At 35.3% G+C, this 12209-nt stretch overlaps 1 protein-coding gene across 1 annotated transcript in view; it reads right to left on the reverse strand.

The window, feature by feature from the left end:
• LOC124635444 (zinc finger homeobox protein 3-like) overlaps positions 1-11276 on the reverse strand; it is a 53368-nt gene extending 42092 nt beyond the window's left edge. Inside the window, exon 1 of the mRNA XM_047171325.1 lies at positions 11022-11276. The gene's annotated coding sequence lies outside the window, so the exon portion shown is untranslated. The remainder of the gene's footprint in view (positions 1-11021) is intronic.
• Between the last annotated feature and the right edge of the window lie 933 nt (positions 11277-12209).

Here is a 12209-nt window from a genome sequence, read left to right on the forward strand (position 1 = left end):
ACAATAGGATATAGTCGTGGACACCGAGATTATAAAGCGTAGTTTACACGATACGATCTGTTGACTCGAGGTCTTCCGTGAGAAGGACGAAATTATATTTTTTTCAACACCAATTACGTAACGCCTAAACATGACCGAAAACTAAATTTAAACGTAACGAGCATTAGTAAGTACGACTAAATTGTCGTTTAAGTTTAGTATGGACATGGCAACCGTTGTTTTATTTAAACCGGCGATTAAACCATGAGAATAATAATAATGATAGCTTTCAAACCTTCAGTAATAAATCATACAATCTAGTTTTTTGAGGTCTAATAGTTAATCAAATTTAAGCAACTGTTATGAACAAGTGTGATCCGTTTTTTGCTGCCGCTTCGCGTAATTTTCGCAAGTTTAATGATTAGACTTATTTGTGTAGCATTAATCTTTACACGTGGTTGCTGCGAGTATTTATATAAATATTTCCACGACCGCATCCAAAATGTTATTAAAATCCGCTCAACGTTCTGTGATGAACAAGTACAGTCAACTAAACAGCACAGTTACTACGCAGGTCATATCAGAAAAACTACTTTTCAAAAATGTTGCCTTTACTCGTCTTGTAAGAATTCATTAATTTCCAATGCAACGCGAAGATTATTTTCCTTGTCGATATCTTCGCTGACTGTACTTCCAGCTACTCTCTCTTCCATGAAGGGCAAACCGAACGTCGATTTCTATGAGTCGTCATTACTGTAAATAGTTAACGATAAAAGTATTATCGGCTGATCGCACGTAATTACAATCAATGTTTAATATATTCCTATAATATAAAATATCAATAAGAACATTATCTATTAGATATACTGTACTAATTTCGCAAAAACATAAAATTTTATGTGAAATTAAAATGTTTAGTAAATAACTGATTTTATGTGGCTGTATGTGCGCAATTCTAATTTCAAGACTGTAATTTTTGTTTGCATTTAACCTGAAGTCCACTTAAGTTTATGTCAGTAAAAACCACAGGAACAAAGCTATTTCAAATGGAGAGGTACATCTGTCTCTGAGCGTAATGATTTTGTGATACATAACTGGGCAATATATTATATTTAGGTATTAAGCCACACCTGTAAGTCCAAGGAGCGTTTAAGGCGGTACATTTTCTAAAATAATTATCATGAACATCTTTTGCGGCAGTCGACGCCCGGGGGTGCTATTGTTTTAAGGGAATTTTTTATTGCTTTTGGCAACCCAACAATGGGAGCGGCCGAGAGGGTAATTTCGTCCGACCGACGCAGTTTAGCTCGTGGCGTTCCGACGACACTGTGCACACCGCCTTACTTTCTACCTTTTTTAGGCTTTTATAATCCATTCAATTTAATGTTACTGCGTTTGACTTTATGCTGCATACGATATTTTTTGATTTATTTCAAACTGCTTTTAATTAAAACAAAATTATAACACTAAAACGCCAACGTGTCGATATAAAATTAATTACACACCAGTTAATTGGAAGCAAAATATAAAATTGTTTTCACGGCCACTCCTTTTATTGCTAAGGATAATAGTATGTATTAAACTTTACACCTTTCGACTTGATACGAAATAACGAGGCCTAATATTAACGTGTAATTAAATCATAAACTAAGATAAAGATCGTATGGAACAAAAACACCGCTGCGACGAACTAATCTGTTGATTTACAATTACTCGTAATTATTACTTAGCCTAATTGCGGGCAATTTTAATTATCAATAAATTGGGAATTTGGAAGTGGGTCGATTTATGGCGGCAGTCGCATGACAAATTAATGCTGATTACATTTTATTATTCTGGAAATTTAACGATTGTAAACATATTTGGGTGCTAGAGGTTTATTGCGCCACACCTCATGCATTTGTGTTATAAGAGCAAACAACTGCAGCGCACCATGAGTTCCCAAAATAGTAGTTACGTGAGTAAATGACACCGTTATGTGTAAACAAAACTGTAGGTACTAACTTACCTTCACCAATTTTAGCTCACGATTTCAAACCGTTCAAAAATGTCGATCGTTAGTCCAAACCCTTAAGATCACTTAGTCGAAGGACAACTTAAGTAGGCCCCACATCCTGTTCGTATTCGTATAAATCAAAACTAAAGCCACAAATTACTACTACATGAGCAAATGAATCATTCCACGAGTGTCTGCGATAATTATCAGTATTAATTACTGGTTAGTCACCGATTTCAACGGCCAGCGAAAGAATTCTTCGTACTCTGTACCAGTTTAAAATTATGCTGCATCATAGTTATTTCTGAACTCAAAACAATGAGGGGGACCATTCATAACGAGCCTTACAAATGTCCACCACAATTGCAGCAAACACAAAACTTAATTAAAGTGACACTTCGCATGCATAATGAAATGATTCACTCGCTTATAACGACTTACGCACACATGCACAGATAGTTTCTTAAACATGGAGTCTGAATAACAAAAAGAAAGTTTTTTTATTCCATCGCTTTGTGGCTGTATTTTTCTGTAATTTATACGAGAATGTAGGCACATTCATTGTAATGTACGTCCGGACGGTAGTCTTAAGTTGTCATTAAATAAGTGAGCACTTAATTAACTATGTGAGAAGGTGTCTAAGTTTATGTCATCTTGAAAAATGTTTAGATACTATATAAATAAAGTTGTAAGAAGGGTTAATAATGTTCCCATAAGCGAAGCGATAGCGATTATTACAGGATGAAGTGACGATATTGTGAATAAATATTGCTTAACAAGGTGTGGACTTGAAAGGAGTAAGTACCAGGTACAGCTGTCTAAAACCTTTAACTTCATACAGCTTTTTAAAAGTGTGTCTTTATGTATTTTTTATTTAGATTTTAGTTGCATGTTTTATGAATATACAGTGCTGGTAACATTGTAACATTAAGGACACAGGTAAGTAAAAATATTTCAGTATAAAAATCGCTTTCGCTTCGCTAGTTAATGTAATCCTATCCAAACTTTGACAGGAGCTTCTCAACATAACGAATTTAAAAACAGAACACAGCTCGTACCAAAAAGTTTCATTGACAGCAAGCCATAGCCAATGACCGTTTATCGATCGAGTGCCTATCGATTATTTAATAGCAAACATAGAAGATAACGTTTTGGGTAGTTATCGCTAATTATTGGGAGATAACAAGGTTTATTACTGAACTGGAGTGGCTCGACAATATAACTTAGTCTACCTAGGTGTTCATAGATATGGAGGGTTATTCCGATGTATGAAATTGATGTTTTTAAAACATTTACGGATTTTCAAATTAGTTTTCATTTTTATTTATTTTCGAATTGTGTGTCTGGTTCGCAATTTTATTAAAAAAAAAATACAAGAACAAACGTCATGTGATTTGTTGATCCGTCAATTTTAGCATCTACTGTCAGACACTAGTAATTTTCATTAAAAAATAATTGGTACCTCGAGCGTCTATTGACCGATCACTATTAAAATTCGGAACTGGATTTTAATAAGCATGTATCACATGTTTAATTATCTTTCTAAAACCAGTAGGTGCCTATCTATCTATCTATGTAATACAAGATTCGCCCTCGTTGTCAGTCGGAAATTACATTAAATGTTTATGTTCGGTATCTATAGATACCAGGGCAATATACATCGGATTATGAGCCCGTTATCTTAGACAATATCATTAGCTGTTTTAATTTTTGATATTAAAACATTTGGAGGTTACTGCCTCCAATAATATATGGGGTCACATTTTGTTTTGTAGAGATATATTTTTTGGGAACGTAGATAAGGTTAAGGGGTGAAATTCAAGGACATAATATGTTTTAAAGTAATCCGTTTAAAAATCAATTTTGCTAAAGAAATATTCTATGGATGAGTCATAGATTTGTTTGGGACATCAAAATGTTGTTCAATACGTTGTCAACTCAACAGACGTACAAGCCTTGCCGCGGGCAATTTTCGCAATAACTACACACATTATCACTAAAAGCAACATTGTTTTCCCGTTTTTTATTCAAGTTTTTCCACATTCTAAAACGTTTTTTAACAGAACTTTAGTGCCAAAATGTCATAATAATGTCTCAATTAAAAGCTTAAGTTGAGCATAACAATGAATGGCTACCCAAAAACCATACAGTTTCGAAAAAAACTGTCGTCGGTAACGTGAATCGAGTCGAGTTTCGTCGGCGCGAATAAGGACAATGGTTCGGGCAAGTTCGTCGTCTGGCCTTGAAGGAACCAGTCGGTCTCGTCCGAAACACCTCTGGGCAATTATTCAATAAAACAAAAGCATCAACCACGCCAAGTTTACGCCACAACGCCAGAAATTGTTCGCGCAAATTAATTTCAGCTTAATTAACGGCTCACCTGCTTGCGTTGAAAGTTTTTGAGAATCATTATGGGTATTATTAGCGAAAATTTTGGTCGTTTTTGTGGTGCAAGTTTTTGTAAGAAACTTTTCCATTTAAGCAGATATTTTGACTTAAGAGTTGAATACAATGATTTCGTAGTTTATTTTCTCTAATCTGGAATAGGTGTTCTGTACTACTCTGTATGAGACCATTTTGCGTAGGTTACTTGAAACAAGAAGCCTGTTTAGCTAACAAAGCATCTACTTACATACCGAAATAATGTATTCCGTGCTATGTATCACGAGTTAAATAGATAAGCCAAAGCATACAACAGTCAAAAGCCGGTACCCATTATTCACGCACGTGCGCTACGAAATGAGCCCTATTATCGTTCAGCTAAAGACAGCACGAGCCGCTGAAAAATATACCAAGAAATTTGATATGACACATGCTTACATCTTTTATTGAATATATCGCCTCTCCCGAAGGCATTGTGCCCTAGTGGCGCGAGCCGAACGAAATATTTCAAATGCAAATCGTGCTAACGCTATGAATGTAATAGTTTGTCGTGCCTTGCGCACGCGCCGCGTACGCCGGAAACAAATTATCATACCCATATAAGCACGTACGAAATCGACGAAAAACTTATTGATGTCACTCAACACTGATAAATTGCGCTAAACGAGAAAATGGTACCGGTGTGTGGACGTAATCTGTTGTACACACAAATGTACATAGCTGACACTCCATAATAGACTCTAAAGTTCCGTAGGAATTTTTATTCGACACGTTTCTTATTCACGAGACGCTCTTGTTACTGTAAAGGTAAAAAAAAAAATTTTTTTCTTAATTCCACTCATAAAAATTATATATTTTATAGCAAAAAATAAAATCGACGCGAATAACAAGTTGTTATTGTAATAGTGGCGTTCGAATGCAGCGTTAAAAATTCGGAAATCGATTTGTTTGACGTCGCCATGTTTGTTGACATTCGATTTAAAAGCCGAACGCGACCGATGTGGAGCGGAAATTTATAGAACACCTTTTGGATTGAATACGAAAAATAGAAAAACGGACATTGAACGATTGTAAATAGGTAAACGGCTCGGGTCATCTGTGAATGGGAGACACGTGCAAAATCATAACGGTCACTTGTCGTTTTATTTTTACGGGTCGAAGTAAACCACTATTTATATAACACTCTTTTGTTCGTGATTCGAACAAACGTCCTCTGTTATGTACTCAGGACAATTTGTAAGTAATCTATTAGATTGATGAAAGTCTCTTGAAATTTAGTCACACTTGTGCATCTATTGTGAATTTTGCTTTTCAAATTAAATGTCTAGATGCTTTTATACTGATGAAACAACGTGACTCTGTCTACGAAAAACAATAGGATCAAGATCTTTGGCGAATCTGATGCTAATTGGTCTGAAGTGAAATTTTATTCAGAATAGAACCGTTACCGGTTGGTGTAAAGACCTTTGAACTGTCGGTAATGTAGCTGTATTTGAGGAATGGCCTATCTGGAATCAGTTGAATGTTAAGTGTATTGTGTGGGTATTATCATGTATTTGGGTGAGATGCCGTCGTCCTCAGGTCGCCGACATCACGATAAATTGTGTTATTTTTGTAGACATAGACTATGTATTTTGATGACTTAAAAATTTCAAATCGCGTGATGCAGATAATGTTTGCAGAAATGACTCGAGAATTTTCAATTGTTTTTACACCCTGTATACATAATTTATTGATAGTCTTCTTTGTAATAAATAATTTAATAGTCTGTGGTTAGCATCATTGAACTTTCCTCTTGGAAAGTTTTAGCTCAAAGTTGGTTTAATCTCGCTTTCATTAATAAAAATCTAGGTACCCAGGTATCTCTAATAAAGACTTACGCCTTACCGCGAAGTAAAAAATAAGAGACAAAAATAAACCTCTATGTGAATACAACCAGTAAAATCACGGCTAAGAAAAAAGTAAAATAAACAACACTAATTTATCCTAAAACCTCTTATTGAGAACCCTTACAAGTATTTATCTATCTAGTCTAGTGGTTGTCGAGAAAGAACACTTTATCTGTACGAAACGCGCTCTTCACATAACACGCTTCCACTACCGCCCGATAGATGGCGTTAGTAGTACGATGTCGCGATACTAATCCGCACGGGTCACGGTTATTTTTTCAGAAAATTCTAGATCATTTTCAAAGAATGACTAATACTGGATACATATATTGGAATGTAATGTAAACGATATTCTTCGGGATAATGTTACCTGTTATTTATACCGTATGGTAATTGATCAAAGCGATCTCAATAATAAAATGAATCTGTACCTACATAATGGCTTAAAATAGGCTGTGGTAGGTTTTTTATGTAGAATCCATCTACTATTTTTCTACATCTATCCATATTAGTAGATAATCTAATATAATGTCCTAATTATTACAATTTAGGGCTAAGATAATTACGAGCTTATTTATTCATAAGAAAAATACCTACTCAGGCTCCACGTTACAAACAATAATTTAATAATTGCTACATTCGGTAAACTGGTACCTAATTGCAACATGATCTCATAACACAAAGGCACATAGGTAGTTATTGTTGCCCGTCCTAATAAATCCCTCAGTTTTGCTCGCACCTCCCACGAAATGTGACAGGGTGGTTCTAGTCATTCTAGAACGTTAAACTAACGCTTCACAAAAGGCACTTAATTATATTTTGACAATACGTTAAGGCACAGCGTGAAAAGGAATGTTTCGAAATATTTTTTTTTGTCAACTCTGCATAGGCTGTATCATTTTTTTTATGATGGTATGTAAATAGACAAGTTTCACCCGTCACGCCTTCTTGTAAGAAAACATAATGCGAAAGACAGTGTTTTCCTTCATTTAGACTTTGAAGAAAAATTGGCCAGTAAGAAAAAGCTAAAAGAAGAATAAGAAATCAATTAAAGTAACTTCGTATCCATTAGGTATTCCTTCCTATCTATGTAACCCGGAACTAGCAAAACAAACAAAATGCAATACATACAATGTATGCTGCTTTACGCAGAAATTCCCTTAGAGTCATAGACAATTCCAGCTTGATTTTATAACGAGATAAACCTACTGCTTATTACCACAGTGTTTTGAACGCATTAAAATTGCTAATACTCGTCTCGACGACTGCTTGGTTTCAAATCACACTTCGAAATCGTGAATTATACATCGAATACCTACCTACGTGACATTATTTTTCGTGTAACACAAAATACATAAACAATATATAAGTTTTTTTTACTGTTTACTACGATAACATGTGCATTCAGCTTAATTACCCCATAATCGTATGTGACCTATTTGATCTAGCTAGAACGTTTGATACTTTTTTTTAAATCAAATTCGACATGAATTGTTCGAGATAAGTCGAAAACAGAATAGAAATCTTGTATTAGTATGTAACATTGAATAAATACATAAATATGAGAATTTTTTCATTGTTTATAATGCTAGAGGTTTTTGAAATCACGTGTTTGGTATAAATTTTAAATTTCAGTAGGTGCTTATACTTAAGCTTTTTTTCTAGGTACTGACAGGGTCATTTCAGATGTCCTTATTTTGGTAATATTGATCTGCTTTGTATTTCTGCTACGACGTTCGACATTAGAATGGAATTGTAAAATTTCTGCAATATGAATAAACAATGACGTCTATGGTACTTAAAATATTAAGTAGAGATAGGTATCTGCTAAGTGGAATGAACTTTCCTGCAGTATTTCACCAAAAAAAAAAAAACATAAAAATGTTACAGGAATCGATTAGGTAAACGCATTTACAACGTTGTATTTTTTATACCAAACTGGCATGACCACATTGGCTACAAAAAAAATAGCATCATTTTATTGCAGTTTTTACATACCTACCTAAATAAACAAAAATACATACACAAATAACAAAAATACATGAAATAAGCTGTGCCTATGTACTATGTGTTCTATCTTTCTTCTCTTCTATATTCTGTGTGTGTATCTGTGTACATGAACTATTAAATAAATAAATAAAACAACAAACATTTCGTGCTCGTTAATCACAGTATGATATCCGGTTTTACCTACCTATAAAAATGTCAACAACAAAATCAAAACTACAAAGAAAGGTACCAGGACTCCTGAATCAAAAAGGAGTTCTCTATTCAAGTAAGTGTTATGCATATAAGGTGGCATTACCATAACGTCTTTGGTGGCGCCATTGTCAGTATAATTCGCACCAACCTTACGCGCCTACGCACAAATCAATTATAATACCGGTAATAAATTAAATACTGTTTGCGATAGATATCGATCGGTTTGATAAATGAATCTATCCTGAATCTGTATCGGGAAATCTCGGCGCAAGATGGCCGCCCGTAGCGCGGGAATGCGCCAGCTGTATGGAGCGATTCTTATTTGAATTTTTGAACTCTGATTGACATTTTATTAATTAGAATGGGTATTTGTTTAGACCGCATGGACAGAGCAAACCAATAAATTAATCTCTTAAGAATTTAAGTGCCTAATTTTGAAGTTTATTTATTTTGTGGTCGATGTTATCAAAACTTCTATAGCGTACCTACCTACTCATAACTGGCAATCGGAAACCTTATTGGTATTAAAGTTACTTAAATAAGAGATTAATAAGTAAGTACCTATGTAAATATTCTTAGTTGTTTTAGGTACCTAGGTACCACGTTGGAAAGCAGATGACTTTGTATGACCGAAGGGGAGAAGTTTTGTTATCTAATAGCAGGGAAGAACCTATTAACTAAATAATGGGATCAAACCCCGATAGAAAAAAACCTAGTTCATACCTACGTATTTTGTATATCAGTAGGTATTCAAGATCTTAATTCTTTGACACGGTATTCACATAGCGATTATCAAATGTCACGGGTTGGCAATAACGGCAATTTCAATTTGGATTTCTCAAAGGAAAATTAACTTCTTGATTAAAAAGTTCTTTTCATTGATTTCAACTAATCGAAATTAAGGCCAAATCAGTGATAGGACGCAATTAAAAATCGACTTTGCTCTTTCTGTTGCTCACAGTACATTTTTTTACGATGCAAAAGTCATAATGACTTTGTAAGAAGGCTGGTAGGAGAAAAAAAATCGAATAAAAAAAGTCGCGGAATACAAACAAAGTTTTAGGTGCGTAATACGATAGTTTCCTTATCTTCCATAATCAAGTAAGAAAGGTGTCAAATACGACACAAGAAAAGGTTTCCGAGACATCGACATTCTCTAACTTTAAGACATTTTTTATTGAACAATCCTTTTTTTGTTGGCTCACAACATTAAAAACAAGCGTTTATTTTTATACATTTACTCTAATGTTGTTTTACATTTTACATTACCAAAACAGGATAATCTGCGGAGAAAATACTTTTTGTTTTATGTAATGCATTATTTGCAGTTTCGAAATTGCACTAATCTACATAACACTACTATCTCCATAGATAGAATAAACGTAAATGAAGAAATTTCTTTTTTTTTTTCACTTTGCCTTGGTTCAACTAGAGGCATAAACAACACAAAGCTATAAATCTAGCTAGAATACCTTTTCTAAAATAAATATTAAGACAGAAAATTTTACCTAAATGTCTTGAAATCATAAGAGACTCAATTTTTAATTTATTTCATTAGAAAAACAAAGATCACAACTTCAAAATTGCAGCGCAACAGACTTGCAAATTGACGTGCAAAATCAGACAGCCCGGGTTTCCTTTTTTATAACGAACATAATCTTAAACATCAGTCTGGTATTTTAAGTTGGTGTGAAAGTGCAATAAAACTATTTGGAACTCATAGTCTGTCTGTTGTTGAAAGAATGCCATTTATGCCACTTTTTTTCCTTAAAAAATAACTTTAATGAAATTTTCCGTGCGACGGTAAACATTAGCGGAATTGTAGCGAGTTGCCGGGATGAAAAATTAATTATTTGCAAAGCAGGAAGAATTTGCATAGTCTTCAAATTGTAATATGTATACTTAAATAAACTGTTTGGCTAAGATAACTTACTTTGAACCGAAACGTTCGTTCATTTATAGGTGTACTTGTAGGAATTATTACGACTCTCAATACATAAGTCAACAAATCTTTGGGCTCAATAGAAGGCATTAGATTCATAGTTAAAGCAATCAGGCGATTATGAAATGTCTTACAAGTTTCTTTCTCATTGATAGAGTCAGAATTAAAAGGTTGGCTAAGGTGTTTACAGGAATTTTTATCTACTTCTGTCTCGATAAAATCACTTTGAACAACATCAAAATTAAAAATATTATGCAGATCAGTAAGTCCGATGTTTTAATTAGCCACAATATATTATTTATTAGCACGAAATAATAGCTATCTCTCTCCCTGCGCTCTCGATGCGCTTTTGCCTCTAGGCATAAAGTAAAGAAAATACAAGTTTTCACAAACGGGAAAACACATGTATGAGCTAAGTCATCAAATATTGTAAATTTTCCCGTAGGCCTTACAAAAATAACTTCGGACAAAGTTAACGAACTTCCAGTTCAAATGTTGTTTTAGCCGAAAACTAAAATTTTTTTTGTGAGTTTCCGACTTTTTCCAACTGGACTGTAAAGTAAAGTTTTAGATATCCAGATTCTTCCTGCAATGGGATTCCTATAAGAAAACTTAAAAAGTAAATATTAACCTGTGAGCATCGCCCGCAGAACGCAGCTAAACTGTTAATTGCGGCATAGCACGCAGTCACTTTTAATCACTTGTCCAGTATCCAGAACTTAGAACTTGTTACACTTGAGTGCGATCAGTCAAAACACAAGTAACTACGTTATTACACCAAAACACCCACTGTAACTGTTAATGAGGAACTAAAGTTGTTGTTGGTGTGAGTTTGTCGTTTCGGGGTGCGGTTGGTCGCAGCGCGCGCGACACAGCACAGTCAACGGTCGCCGGCTCACTGCGCGGCCGGCGCGGCGGCCCCCCGCCCGAGCCGCGCGTCCCTCGCCCCGCAGGAGGCGGGGCCCGGCAAAGCGAGTCGAGGCGATGCGAGCGCTTAATTACGCTCGCCGGCCGAAGCGGGACGGCGATAGCGAGTGGGCGCGAGCTATTAGCGCGCGGAGAGCGGGACGACGCGCGTCTTAAGTATTTTGTATAAGTAATGAGGGGCGCGGGCGCGGGGCGCTGCATCTCCCGCCAATCTTTAATGTTGATTACGGCCGCCGCCGCCTCTGAGCGCCCCTCATTAACGCGAAGCCCCGCCCGCATTTAATTACACACGTTTAATTGTCGATGCTCTCTCGCGCTATTGTTTTTGCGCGGATTCCTGCGTTCGAATTTGGAACGCGTTTGTTTTGTTTGTGGTTGGGTTGATTGTCTCGTCAATTTAATTGGGCGAAAAGTTGGATATAATGGACGACGGTCATGCCATGTTATGATACGGTTGTTAATTAACGAGTTTTGTCAACGAATACCTCCCTACCTATCGTAGTGCAGAGAACTAAGTAGATAGGTAAGTAGGTACTGTAAGTAGGTACCTAATTAACACTATTAATGTAGATGGGTGGTTAAATATAATTTAGGGGCCTATATTTACAACAAGATTGTACATACCTATAGGAAAGAACTATTGTTTTTACCTAAACTAGTCTCTCTATAAAAAATATAGGAACTTACCTAGGTAATAAGTTATTTTATTCTCTTTCCCTTTCCGTAAATAGGTAAATTTAACTCTACGTACCTACCTACCAAAAATTAGACTTTTATATTTTTACCTAATTCTTCAAATAGTCTCATATGAAAGGTAGGTATTTACCTACTTTTTTTTCCTACAAGGATCAAGCGACTGTCCTGTCAGTACCTAATGTAAGCATACATTGTT

The sequence above is a fragment of the Helicoverpa zea genome, chromosome 12 (genome assembly GCF_022581195.2).
Source record: "Helicoverpa zea isolate HzStark_Cry1AcR chromosome 12, ilHelZeax1.1, whole genome shotgun sequence".
In the NCBI taxonomy this organism is placed as follows: domain Eukaryota; kingdom Metazoa; phylum Arthropoda; class Insecta; order Lepidoptera; family Noctuidae; genus Helicoverpa; species Helicoverpa zea.